Source organism: Lepidochelys kempii, chromosome 4, assembly GCF_965140285.1.
Source record: "Lepidochelys kempii isolate rLepKem1 chromosome 4, rLepKem1.hap1, whole genome shotgun sequence".
Classification (NCBI taxonomy): Eukaryota; Metazoa; Chordata; order Testudines; family Cheloniidae; genus Lepidochelys; species Lepidochelys kempii.
The window spans coordinates 24,983,500-24,998,513 of NC_136383.1; the positions used below are offsets into that span (position 1 = coordinate 24,983,500).

Consider the following 15,014-nt stretch of genomic DNA (forward strand, 5'->3'; position numbering starts at 1 on the left):
GATCAGTGAAAGGCAGCCAAAGTCAGATTTGGCCATATGTCTTTATTCCATTCTAATGACATTCCACCACATGCTATGAGAGCACATCTCCTGCAGTGAAATATAACAGCAACAAGGCTAATGAAATTACCTCTCTAAACCCCCTGTTTAGTCAGGTCACAAGTGAATAATTGACAAGATGCTCATTCAGTCACATGTGCACAACAAAGAACATGGTATATAAGTAAGGCTAAATCCTTAGCTGGAGTAAATCACTGGAGCACTCCTTGACTTTCATGGAGCTGTGCTCATTTGCACCATCTGAGGGCCTGGCCTGTAAAGTGAAAGACCTAGAGAGTCATTTCCCACAGAGTGGGTTGTGTCCTAAAACAGAGATTGTTTGGCTACAACTTAATGTGGGGAAGGATTCCTGATTTTATGTCGCTGTTAAAAATCAAGAGAAAAAGTGTAACCCATTGATTCAGGTTGCTTAGAGATTAAATTTAAAAAACCAAACTCTTCCACATTTAACACACTGATTCAGATTTTTAGTGGTGTCAATCAACATAGCTCCATTTACTTGAGTGGAGCTGCACTTATTTCCACCAGATGAAGATCCAGCCAATTTGCCTATGAAAAAATAGCTGAATAAATAAAAAGCATAGATCTTATACCATACAAATAGATATTATTTAAATAATTCATAATGGCTAGGGGGATAGAAATAAATACAACGCAAAACTGTTCCCCTTTAAAATGCTTGCTAGAACACAACTGTGTTTTGCTTTTTAAGGCCAGCCTCACTCATGTGTTCTTGCTACATACTCTTCAAGAACTTATAAAAATACACGATTCTTTAAGGTCTAACTTATTTATGAGGTGGAGCTGGCATAGTCCCATACATCTAAACATTGCTCTCATCTACTAGGGCTGACTCAAATGTGGTGATGTAGCAAAGAAATTGCAGTTCATTTATTAAGTCAGAGACTAGTTCTGTTTTGTTAAACGTTCAGCTTCTGTAATAATGGCTTACTGTTAAGTAGCTCAGCTCTCTTTAGCACTTTAGTAAAAGTGCAGGTAGGTTTCAGGTTGGATCACACATGTTGGCCTTGCACCTGAAATATGTGGCATTCTCTTGAGGTCTAGTAAACAATGTGCTTATCAAATGCAAAGTGGTTAGTTTTCAGAGTAACAGCCGTGTTAGTCTGTATTCACAAAAAGAAAAGGAGGACTTGTGGCACCTTAGAGACTAACCAATTTATTTGAGCATAAGCTTTCGTGAGCTACAGCTCACTTCATAGAATCATAGAATCATAGAATATCAGGGTTGGAAGGGACCTCAGGAGGTCATCTAGTCCAACCCCCTGCTCAAAAGCAGGACCCATACCCAATTAAATCATCCCAGCCAGGGCTTTGTCAAGCCTGACCTTAAAAACTTCTAAGGAAGGAGATTCCACCACCTCCCTAGGCAACGCATTCCAGTGTTTCACCACCCTCCTAGTGAAAAAGTTTTTCCTAAAATCCAACCTGAACCTCCCCCACTGCAACTTGAGACCATTACTCCTTGTCCTGTCCTCATCTACCACTGAGAATAGTCTAGAACCATCCTCTCTGGAACTACCTCTCAGGTAGTTGAAAGCAGCTATCAAATCCCCCCTCATTCTTCTCTTCTGCAGACTAAACAATCCCAGTTCCCTCAGCCTCTCCTCATAACTCATGTGTTCCAGACCCATAATCATTTTTGTTGCCCTTCGCTGGACTCTCTCCAATTTATCCACATCCTTCTTGTAGTGTGGGGCCCAAAACTGGACACAGTACTCCAGATGAGGCCTCACCAATGTCGAATAGAGGGGGACGATCACGTCCCTCGATCTGCTCGCTATGCCCCTACTTATACATCCCAAAATGCCATTGGCCTTCTTGGCAACAAGGGCACACTGCTGGCTCATATCCAGCTTCTCGTCCACTGTCACCCCTAGGTCCTTTTCCGCAAAACTGCTGCCTAGCCATTCGGTCCCTAGTCTGTAGCTGTGCATTGGGTTCTTCCGTCCTAAGTGCAGGACCCTGCACTTATCCTTATTGAACCTCATCAGATTTCTTTTGGCCCAATCCTCCAATTTGTCTAGGTCCCTCTGTATCCTATCCCTGCCCTCCAGCGTATCTACCACTCCTCCCAGTTTAGTATCATCCGCAAATTTGCTGAGAGCGCAATCCACACCATCCTCCAGATCATTTATGAAGATATTGAACAAAACCGGCCCCAGGACCGACCCCTGGGGCACTCCACTTGACATCGGCTGCCAACTAGACATGGAGCCATTGATCACTACCCGTTGAGCCTGACAATCTAGCCAACTTTCTACCCACCTTATGGTGCATTCATCCAGCCCATACTTCCTTAACTTGCTGACAAGAAGTTGCATACTGTTGCATACTGTGGAAGAAGCTGACAAGAAGTTGCATCGGTTGCATACTGTGGAAAATACAGAAGATGTTTTTATACACATAGACCATGAAAAAAGGGTGTTTATCACTACAAAAGGTTTTCTCTCCCCCCACCCCACTCTCCTGCTGGTAATAGCTTATCTAAAGTGATCACTCTCCTTACAATGTGTATGATAATCAAGGTGGGCCATTTTCCAGCACAAATCCAGGTTTTCTCCCCCTCCCCCTGCCAAAACTCACTCTCCTGTTGGTAATAGCTTATCTAAAGTGATCACTCTCGTTACAATGTGTATGATAATCAAGGTGGGCCATTTCCAGCACAAATCCAGGGTTTAACAAGAACGTCTGAGGAACGGGGGGGGGGAGAGAGAGGAATGAAATAGGTTACTTTTTATAATGAATCAACCATTCCCAGTCTCTATTCAAGCCTAAGTTAATTGTATCCAATTTGCAAATTAATTCCAATTCAGCAGTCTCTCATTGGAGTCTGTTTTCGAAGTTTTTTTGTTGAAGGATAGTCACTTTGAGATCAGAAATCGAGTGACCAGAGAGATTGAAGTGTTCTCTGACTAGTTTATGAATGTTATAATTCTTGACATCTGATTTGTGTCCATTTATTGTTTTACGTAGAGACTGTCCAGTTTGCCCAATGTACATGGCAGAGGGCATTGCTGGCACATAATGGCATTATCACATTGGTAGATGTGCAGGTGAACGAGCCTCTGATAGTGTGGCTGATGTTATTAGGCCCTGTGATGGTGTCCCCTGAATAGATATGGGGGCACAGTTGGCAACGGGCTTTGTTGCAAGGATAGGTTCCTGGGTTAGTGGTTCTGTTGTGTGGTGTGTGGTTGCTGGTGAGTATTCACTTCAGGTTGGGGGGCTGTTAGTGGTTTCCTGAATAGTAAAATGGAGGGAGGTCTGAGGCCAGGAATAGAGCAATCAAGCTAAGTTCTCACCCTTCTACAGAGAGAAATTGTTCAGCAAAAAAGAAAGTGATAATCTGTACTTGCTGCCATATATAGTAGAAAGAAAAGGAGTACTTGTGGCACCTTAGAGACTAACCAATTTATTTGAGCATAAGCTTTAGTGAGCTACAATTTATGGTCAAATAAATTGGTTAGTCTCTAAGGTGCCACAAGTACTCCTTTTCTTTTTGAGAATACCGACTAACACAGCTGTTACTCTGAAACCTGTCATATATAGTAGGTAAGACAGAAGCCATCTGCTAGGAAAACAAAGTATTTATTTTACAAGCAAAAGGAAGTGGTGACAACATTTTGTGAATTTCACTTAAAACATTTCTATTTTGTTTTGGACAATTTTTTGCTGAAAAGTTTTGGCTGAAGTTTTGCTTTTCCATGAAATATAGCTACATAGCTATTTGCATGTTGGAAATCTGTATGAATTCACGTTTTTTGCATTTTCACTGCAGAAGTTAAAAGCAAGTCCATTTTCACTCCAAGATCCAATTTTGAGCAAATAAACTGCTGAATCTGGCAAATAAAAAAGAAGAAAAGAAAATTCCCTTACTTGTAAAGACATAATTTTAAAAAAAATCTTTAAATTTGAACTTCATATTTCCTTGTGAATGTTTAACACACTTCTAATTGCACTATACGTTCCAGTGATGGCTTCCCAAGTGCATGGGCTTGACTTCCATTAGAGCCAAGGGCAGAGTTTAAAGGCATTAGGGATAAGCCTACACCAGGATATCCAATCAGATTTAACAAGTGGTTCCAGAACTATATGTGGCATCCACGTTCACCAAGTGACTCTTGGGTGCTAGAGGTATGACTGGTGATCTTCTTGCTCAGTCTGGTCTCAGGATGAGTGAATTCTGATTACATGAGATTGCACTGAATAGATGAACAAGAGTAGCTGTGATCCTGTCCCATCCTTTCAAGCAGTCAGAAAAGTAAAGATGAGAGAGAAACTCTTTCTCTCCACAATGCACAAGTCAAGGTACAGGTGTTTCTTTGTTTTCTTGTGACAAGATGCCCCCACTTCTCACACAGGTACATTTTTTTAAACAAATAAAAGTGCTACAATAGAGTTCTGTGCAACCAAAGGCCCAAGTTCAAAGGTAATGTGTGAGGTGGTGTAACTATGACTCCCATTACATGTGCATTCCTTTCCTCTCAGTTATAGTCCCTTTGTCCTTATATTCAGTCTAGCAATGTGTAAAGAAGACAAAGTTGGTGTTACATACAAACCAAGGCACACAAAGAGGACATAAGGATATGATATAAGTTAAAGTGTGGGGATTACTTTAACTTATGCCTTCTCCTAGCTCCCCGTCATGTTATCTGCAGAGATAGGGCTCTGGATCAGTTCTCTGTTTGGGAGAAATCTGGCTACTGTAAAATTAAAATGAAGGATCTTGAGATCATTAAGCCAGCACTGCTAAGTGTGATAAGAGTCTTACAATCATCTTCTTCCGGTCTCCTTTTTTTTTTTTTTTTTTTTTTTTAATTTTCTGATGTATATAGCCACAAGTTACAGAAGCAACATATTTTAAAGATAAGAGGTGAAATCCTAGTCCCACTGAAACCAGTGGCAAAATGCCTATTAACTTGAATTGGACTCTTCATCCAAGCATTTCTCGTAGGTTATCAGAGATACTCTATTAGAAGATGTACTATGAAAACAAAACAAAAAACAAAAAAACCCATCTCACTGTCACAGCTTCCACATATGATGCTTCTGAACTTGGGGTATCTCTGTTCTTGTTCTGAGAATGCTTCTTTTGTCATTACACTGAACAAGCTCACAGTGGCTTTGAGAAATTACGACCAAATGTATTGCTTATAGTTAAGATGAATTAATTACTGTAAAGACATAAGATACCTTGTTCCACTGGCTCACTTTCATTCCTCCAAAACTCACTGCCAGGCATCTCTTTCTTTGCCTGCCTCCGAACTGCTCCAGTGTGTGATCACACAAGCGCATCTGGGAAAGAGAACAGACCATTCTAGTTTTGCCAGCAGGTAGCTCTTGGCAGGATGAAACAATATTCCTTTTTAAAATGGGGTAACATCCCCTGAAAGAAAAATATTTTTACTCGTAGAGGGCAGCTATTTTTAAATGTGCATAGTATTATACAGATATTGTTACTGTCCTATGAAATAACAGAGAAGCTGAAGTACAGCTGGGCTCTGAATGCACACACACCAACATGCACACACACCATGCACACACACCAACACAGAGCTACAGTGTTAACTTCATGAAGTTACACTTTTCCCTTGGTTCCTCCAAGTGGTTTTATCACTGTATTAAAATAGAACTCCCTAGGGGAATGTTCAGCTTTAGGAGACCGGCAATGAGCAGTGCAACCTTTCATCACTAGCAGTGAGACTCTACAAGTGCAACGCAGAACTAGTAGCCCAGAGGGAGTGGGGAAAGGTGGATTTAAGCCGCCTTTGTGCCTTCCTAATTCTGGTTTGCTCCAGAGGCCAAAGTGGCCCCCAGTATAATTTAGACAGCTCTGAGGCCCTGTCTAATTTGTGGTGGCCTCTCCTCTCCCAGCTGCTCCCTCATTCCTATCAACGTGTTGACAGACGCTGAGCTGGTAGAGTTCCATTGATTTCACACTAGCGCATCTTAAAAATAACTGAGAATTATAGCATCTGGTAATTTCATAACTTATGTGCTGGTGGACTCAGTCAAGTTCCTAGAAGACGGAACTGAATTTTACCAAAGTCACCATAAGACTGGAACCAGTTGCTACAGAGCCATCTTTACAATATATGGCAGCCCAAGAAAGACCAGGCCCTCAAGTGTCCAATATGGGGGATCTAACCCTTGATTCACCCTTTCTCTGGTTCCACTACAGTAGAGGAAGATGTGCTATTTCTAGTGAAAGTACCACATTGTGTACAAGGTATGGTACTATACCAGTGATACTTGCCTCAGAGTTTTCTTTCACCAAACAGAGCTTACTTCCTTTAATTATTAAAAAGGTTTTGGCAGGGCAATATTAACTTTATGGTTCTATAATATGCTTTTCTTCTTAGCATCTAACAGATACATCCCTGTAGAAGAAGCATTTGTAAAAAAAATGACCATCAGTGGTGTTTTCCTTAGAAATATGTGTGGTTTAGAATACAGCATCACATAGCACTCGAAGGTTAGCAGAGTTCAGCATAAAGATGATAAACACACTTCTGATTCAATAGGACTTTGTCCTTAGAGAGGTAATTTCAAACTTGATTCAAAGTTCCCTGGCTTTTATTTACCTCTTCCCACTCTCAGTAGTATCCTGATCAATAGAAGCATGTCTAACTTATTTCAGCCTTTTCTGCTCCCTTTCTCTATGTTCTATAATAATGTTCTGTGGTTTGTTCCTCTGTGATTACTAGAAATGAAATGTTAAAAATATTTTACTCTCCACATACACACACACATTCTCAGAGTTAATTAAGAGCTCCTGTTTGTATTCTGTTCCTCAGGCAGCTGGACTGGAAGACATATCATTTAAAAAAGGTTACTCATTTGGGGTGAAATTCACCCCATGCAGAGAGTGAACCCGTGGCCTAAGGGCTTATGGGGGATGAGAATGGTCCTTGGGCTGGTTGTCCGCACAGGGTGAATTTCACCATTTGTTTCCAAAAAGATGGACATATTCTCCTGAGTCTCTATTGTAAGCTCTTTGGGGGCAGTGACTGTCTTTTTTTGTTCTGCTTTTGTATAGCACCTAGCACAATGGAGTCTTGAACCATGACTGAGGCTCCCACATGCTACTGCAATTCAAATAAGTAATAAATATATTGCTTTCTGGCCTACATGAAGAGTGGCATTTTTTTTGTCTCAGAAGAAGAGGCCATACATTCCACATTTCTTGTCAGAAAATAAAGTACTGTAATGGTGGTCAGTAAGGGTTCAGTTGTGGAAAATATGGGGCCTCATAATGAAGTTTGCAAATTTGCCCATGCTGAAGCAGTCGCACACATGGGCCATATTGTGGTGACAGTGACAGAGTCAGATTTGCACCTCTCATTATAATGGGTGTATGTTTCCTGTTTAAATTCACGAAATTCATATTTATTCTGACTGTGTCATCTTGCTCATGTCCATGTGTGTTTTTGTGAACAGGTTGTCAAAATGCTTTATTTTGTTTTTAAAATATTGGAAGTGGAATAAGAGATTTTTAAAAGCATTGTTTCATCTTCAGTTTAGCGAACATGAAGGTTCATTAGAAGACTAAACCATGATTTGATAAGCGATCATGAGATATGGATTGGCAGGAAATGGCATGGCCTTTTTGACATTGGGATGCAATACTGCCAAACTGCTTTGCAATCCCTTTTTCTCAAATTCTCTCTCTCAAATGAGAACATAAAATGTCAATACCAGGTCAGACCAATGGTCCATTTAGCCCAGTATCCTGTTTTTCAAAAGTAGCCAGTGCCAGATGCTTCAAAGGGAATAAACAGAACAGAGCAATTATCAAGTGATCCATCCCCTGTCTTCTAGTCCCATCATTAGACACCCAGAGCATGGGGTTGTGTCCCTGACCATCTTGGCTAATAGCCATTGATAGACCTATCTTCTATGAACTTATCTAATTCTTTTTTGAACACAGTTATGCTGTTGGCCTTCACAACATCCCAGGCAACAAGTTCCACAGATTGACAGTGCATTGTGTGAAGAAGTCCTTCCTTTTCGTTTTAAACCTTCTTCCTTTTAATTTCATCAGGTGACCCCTAGTTCTTGTGTTATGTGAAGGAGTAAATAATAACACTTCCCTGTGCACTTTCTCCATACCTTTCACAGTTTTATAGACCTCTAACATATCCCCTACTTAGTGATCTCTTTCCTAAATTCTCAGTCTTTTTAATCTGTCCTCAAATGGAAGTTGTTTGTATCTTATATAGATAATATGTATATATAGATATGTTTCTTTCTCTAGATACAACACATACACATATGTATATTCAGTTATCCCAAATTACATGCTCCAGAATGATTTAGTCCAAATTATTTTCACAAGGTAAAATACACAGAACAAGAAAGGATGTTTTATTCTCCTTAGGCCAACAGCACATCTTGTCCTGGTTTCTGAAATTCCCTGCCATGTCTTCATCCCCATTGCTGGTATATCTGTTTTTCAAAACTGGGTTTTAAAAATAATCTGGAAGCATTGTGACAGCCAGGTTAGGTCAGCAACTGCCACAGCTACTGAGGGAGAGAATGGAGCAGGCACATTTATGACAGCTTGACATTTCAGATAATGGAGGTCACTCCAAGTTGTTGTCCCCCTGAGATGAGTGAAATTCTGCAGGTGAATGTGGGAGAGAACTGGCACCATTCAATTGTCAATTTGTGGGAAGTAAAGCAGGTGGTTCTGGATTTGAACAGGAGAAAAATTCTTCTAATTACTGTAGCCCAAATTCTGCTTGCCTTCCTCATGTGAATAGGCCCATTGGCATAAGTGACACTACTTGTGAGTGTAAGGGAAGCAGGATTTGACTCTCTATGATAAAGTTCTATATTCTGACTGAACTGGAATTATGGATATTAGAGTATCATTATGGAATACTATAATCAAGAAAACCATAAACACGGACTGTTAAGAATTAGGAGGAAACATGGTCCTGTGTTTAGAGACTAAGACAGGAAGTTTGGTATTCTTGGTTATATTCTTAGATATACCTTGAGCAAACCCTGAAGCCTCTCTGTATCTCAGTTTCCCCATCTGTAAAATGGGGATAACAACATGCAATGTGATAACAAGGGTATAGTGAGTCTTGGTTCATTGATATTTGAAAAGTGCTTTGAGAACTGGGGTCAGAAGTGCTGTAGAAATGCAGAATAATTATTACTTGTGCAGCCATTTTAATGTAGATGTGAAAAGTTCTGTTTTATGAAGGTAAAATCACTGCATAAATTTGTTACTTGCTTTTCAAATACAAAGGAAAGTAATATAATTGAACTGTGTTTTCCTTTTAATTTATGTTTTGTACTTTTCCCCCTCAAAATCATTTCAATTACAATGTCAAGAACTAGCCAACCTACTGGTATTTAAGCATGAACTGTCATATTTCTTACATGACTATTTTTGCAGTACCAGAGTGGCAACGGCAATCAAGTAAAATTCAATTTTCTGCAGAGCTAAGGGGTTTGTCTACACTTCTTGTGCTGCACGGGTTCAGTTGTGCTGTTGTAGTGTTAGTGAAGACGCTACCTACGCCGATGGGAGAGCTTCTCCCATTGGCGTAGGAACTCCACCTCTGCAAGAGGTGGTAACTGTGTCGACGGGAGAAACCCTGTGTACATAGCACTGTGTACACCAGGACTTCAGTTTGTCGAACTGCTTCGCTCAGAGGGCTCGATTTTCCACACCCCTGAGCAATGCAGATATACTGCCGTAAATTTGTAGCGTAGACCAACGATCAGAAAAATTAACTCCAAATTCACTTTCTGACTGGATATCTTTTCTGGAGACAGCCTAATGTGCTAAGCTAGAAAACTGCTCCTCAGCAGCTCCTGACGTGACTCTGGTAGCCATGGCCCACCCACTTAGCATCCAGGCCCACCCAAATCTGAGCAGGGTTGTAGGGCTACCACAGCCATCCAGAGCATCACTTGGGCACCTGAAATCCAAGATGTAGCTATGCACTTGCCCCTCAGAAAGCTACGCTCCAGCAGCTCTGCCTTGCCATTTTCTGAGCTGCCCCATGTGCGTGCTCAGCAGGTGAAGCCGTGTGCCTGGAGGCACGAGGGCTAGGAAGAGGGTGTGGTGTCCTGGGAGAAGCTGGGCTAGCACAGTCTGTCATTGCCCGTCCACCTGAAAGCGGGGGCCCCCACCCAAATTTCCACTCCACTGCCACATAGAACATGTTATAAAGAAGCAGGAAACAAAAAAGGGGGAAAAATAAAATAAGGATGACTTTTTTAAGTTACATGAAGCATTTGCAACTTGTGTTAAACTGAACTGGGTAGAATTGGATCTGTGCCTATTAGGAGTCAATTTGAGCAGGTTCACTGGCTGGTTCCCTGAAGTTTTGAGAATACCTTTCAGCACATTTTAAAAATGATTTGGAACAGGTCAGCATAGAAATTTTGGGCCTTAGAGTCCTTGGCTTTCAAAATTTGGAATAAAAACTCAGATGTTTTCAGATTACATCTGGAGGGATTAGACTAGTCATCCCTTTATATATTCAAAGACAAAACATTTAAGCAATGTCATTAGATGTTTTAAGCGTTGTAAATAATGAAACTACAGGAAAGTGAACCCTTTTATTTAACTTGCCACTTCCCTTGTGCTTGCTTTTGAGAGGGAGAGTAGTCTGGCAACTAGAGGGGAGTGAATGGGAGCCAAGACTCCTGAGTTCTGTTTCCAAGAGGCTAAAATGTCAGGTCCCTACTCTGCCTATTGGGCAACACGCCTTCTCATGGCAAGGCTTTATGAGCACATGCAGATGTACACATTACATGTTAGGTTTCAGAGTAGCAGCCGTGTTAGTCTGTATTTGGAAAAAGAAAAGGAGGACTTGTGGCACCTTAGAGACTAACAAATTTATTTGATCATAAGCTTTCGTGAGCTACAGCTCACTTCATTCGATGCATTCAGTGGACATTTACATGTTAGAGGTCTGTCTCGACTAGTTAATTTTCCCCTCCTCCACAAGGGCATGAAGGTAAAATTTCAGGGGTTCTGCACCTGCTTACACAGCCTCCATAGCTCTGCTGGGGAAAGAGGCACTAGGGTTCTTTTATTGCTGGACTATGGTGGAACTCTTAAGGACGTACCAACAAAAAGGATAGCAGCTGACTGTTCTGAAACAGAGATGTTAGTCAGGAAAGAAGTGGTGGGATCCATCCAGATAGGGTTCCTCTTCTACCCAATGGAGGAGGATAGCAGTACGTCCCGAGGCTCCTGAACACCCCATTTCTCACACACACTTATTTGTGGGGAGTTCGTTTTTCATTAACCTGCCATGGTTGCCCCTTTCTACTTAAGCAGCCTCTCTATAGGGGTTACTGCATCCCTCTTTGTGTGACATCATGTCACTGACATGCTTAGGGAAAGAGGGTAACCAGGGGTTTAAATGGTAGAGAAGAGTGGAGAGCTGAGGAGAGACAATCTGAATGATCTTGTAAACTGGAATAATTAGAAAATGGGATGAAATTTAATAGTGAAAAGTCATGCATTTAGGGACTAACAACACAAATTTTTGCTATAAGCGGGGGACATATCAGCTGGAAGTGACAGAGGAGGAGAAAGACCTGGGTGTATTGATTGGTCACAGAATGACTATGAGTTGCCAATATGGTGAGGCCATGAAAAAGGCTAATGCAGTCCTAGGATGCTTCTGACAAGGTAGGGACAGGGAGATAGGGAAGTGTTAGTACCATTATACAGGACACTGGTGAGACCTCATCTAGAATACTGTGTGCAGTTTGGGTCTTCTATGTTTAAGGAAGATTAATTCAAACTGGAACAGGTGCAGAGATGGGCTACTAGGATGATCCAAGGAATGGACACCAACCTTATCAGAGGAGACTCAAAGAGTTTGGCTTGTTTAGCCTAACCAAAAGAAGGCTGAGGGAAGATATGATTGCTCTCTATAAATATGTCAAAGGGATAAATACTAGGGAGAGAGAGAGAGGAGTTATTTAAGTTAAGCACCAATGTGGACACAAGAACAAATGGATATAAACTGGCCATCAACAAGTTTAGGCTTGAACTTTCTAACCATCAGTGGAGTGAAGTTCTGGAACAGCCTTCTAAGGGGAGCAGTGGGGGCAAAAAACCTAAGTAGCTTCAAGACTGAGCTTGATAAATGTATGAAAGGGAAGGTATGAGGAGACTGTCTACAATGTCATGTAGCCGATCTGCAACTGCTAGCAGCAAATACCTCCAATGGCTGGCAGTGGGACAGTAGACGGGGAGGGTTCTGAGTTACTCGAGAGAATTCTTTGCCACATGTCTGGCTGGTGGGACTTGCTCACATGCTCAGTGTCTAACTAATTGCAATGTTAGAGTTGGGAAGGAACTTTCCCCCAGGTCAGGTTGGAAGAGACGCTGGGGTTTTTGTTTTTGCCTTTCTGTGCAGCATAGGGCATGGATCACTTGCAGGTTTAAACTACTGTAAATGGTGGATTCTCTGTAACTTGAAGTCTTCAAATCATGATTGGAGGATTTCAGTAACACAGCCAGAGGTTATGGGTCTATTACAAGAGCGTGTGGGTGAGGTTCTGTCGCCTACAATGTGAAGGAAGTCAGACTATATTATCATGATGGTCCCTTCTGACCTTAAAGTCTATGAGTCTAATGGATTTGGATGAGTTACATGCCTCCCTAACACATTCTGAGGGTCCTGCTGCAGAGTTTACATGGAGCCCACCTATGACCCCTTCCTAGCAGACTGACTATTCTGATCCCAGGATCATTCAGGTTCTTGTGGAGCTGGCATCTATGGTGGTAATGGGTCAGTGAATATAGAACACAACCAGAATTTGTCTCTTTGGTAATAAGCACTTTCAGCAAAATGCTTTTACATCTTGGTTTAATTCAGTGATGGGTTAGGTCAAGATCTGCTTCATTGTTCATTGCACATAAGAGCAAACAGTTTTCAGGAGTCTCAGTTCCAGGTAAGCAAGATGTTTTACGGGAAAAGGCTGAGAATGGCAGGGATAAATCACAAGATGCAGGGAATTTTACTTCTCTTGTCTTCTAAGGCCACTCATATATCATATCACTTCACATTGCTGGATTAATGATCAGGCATGTCAGGACTTTGTTCTGGGGCTACATTCAGCAAAATCACAAGCTTTTCAATACCATAAAAGTCTGAGAAATTAAATATGACCAAGATATTTAGTATGGTCTGGGAAGTAGGGGAAGGAGTGAAGATTAAAATGAATAAAACAACATTCCTATTCCAAAACAACAAAAACCCCATCTGAATATCTGCTATATGTGTGTCAATAATATGTTTTCTCTCTTTCCAACATTAAGCTATTTTTGTGCCTTCTTCAATCTGTTACTAAGATTCGTGTCTTACTCTTAAAGTAAATATTTATTGAAGGGCTTTTTTAATACACATTTTCTTCCAAAAGCTGTGTATAGCTGACATACAGTATCTGTGGATGAATGGTGATAAGGAAACACAGTTGCTAAATAAAGAAGTTCTTACTTACACAAGCAGATAATGATGATGGTACAACTGTAGTACACAGCTCTACACTCTTTCTTTGGCAGCGTTCCTGCACAGGATCCATGTGTATTTAGAGGTGGGTCTGAGCTATAAGACTGAGATGTAGACTCATATATTCTCAAATGTCTGTATCGTTTGGATTCACGGTTACAGTACCTTAGTTCATGACCCTGCAGATCTGTGTCTCAGCCCATGCATCAGATTTTGTTTCTACTTCACTGTATTTGCTGTACAATAACATCGGCCATATGATTTCCCATTCTTTCCTCCTTTCATTTCCATCTTCCTGCCTTCTTCCCTGCTCTCCCTTATATATGGAATAAATTCCTAATCCCAGTATACCAACCCCTTTTCTTCTGCACATTTAAATCTACCAATAAAATCTCACTTTTTCTGCAAAGTTAAACACTCTTATCAGTCAAAAGCCAGTTCCACTCCAACACTATACAACAAGAGAAGAAGGTTGGATATAATAATATATTCCCTATGTTAATACATTCCTTTGAGTCCTCTGTTGCTTCTTGTCTTATCTCTGTCTGTCTTTTTGGCCCTAGTATTACAATCAGATCTGTGCTGAGGAACCCGTGCATGATTTCAATGGGATTCCACATAAGTGTAAGGGTCTGGCCACACAGACCTGATTGCAGGAGCTGAACTTTTGCTGGTAAGATTCTTGAATGTACAACTCAATAGGAGACCCCAGGTTGATATCAACCAACTGATGATTACAGTAATTTATGTGGCTGGGGGTTTGATTATGCCAAGGAGTTTATCTTTTCCATTTCACTGTAGCAGTGACTCTCGATTTGAAAAATATTGCTACTAAGAAGAAAGAGCACCAGGAGTTCTGAACCTGATACCTTGGTGGTTTTCTTTGGGCAAAGAGGGAGTTCTTTACACATGCTTAGACACATGGAAGAGGTTAGGGGGTATTGTGTGTGTGTGTGTGTGTCTGTTATATTCTCCTTCTTGCATTTGAAATTGCAAATTGTATCAGTATAAAAAATTAGGGTGCCGTTACGAATAGCTTATTTCTGCATTTTTTAAAAAAAGCCTCTTGCACTCTTTTCCCCTTTTATATTTTCCTTTCTATGTTTCTGCCCTTTACGTGGAATAATTCTTCTGACAAATGGTGGGGGGGGGGGGGGGGGGATGGAAGGTTTACCGAGAAGGGACGAGATCAATTAAACAAGATCAGAGATTATCACACCTTAATCTAGCCACTCTCGATTATTTTAGGGCCAATATTAATTGCTGCTTATAGGTTTTTGTACTTCTTAACTATGCTTTCCACTAGAAGGACTCCAAAACCCTTTGATGCTGTTCTCATAACACAATTAAATGTACGGACATTGTGCTTAAAAACTTACTTCTGTTTTAAAAGAGTCTGCCAGCTTTTGAGATACTTCCTGTGCTTAAAGA

At 41.0% G+C, this 15,014-nt stretch overlaps 1 protein-coding gene across 1 annotated transcript in view; it reads left to right on the top strand.

Annotated features, from left to right (window-relative positions):
• LOC140910243 (alcohol dehydrogenase 1-like) overlaps window positions 1-15,014 on the top strand; it is a 339,057-nt gene that overhangs the window by 119,099 nt on the left and 204,944 nt on the right. The gene's annotated exons all lie outside the window — the stretch shown is intronic.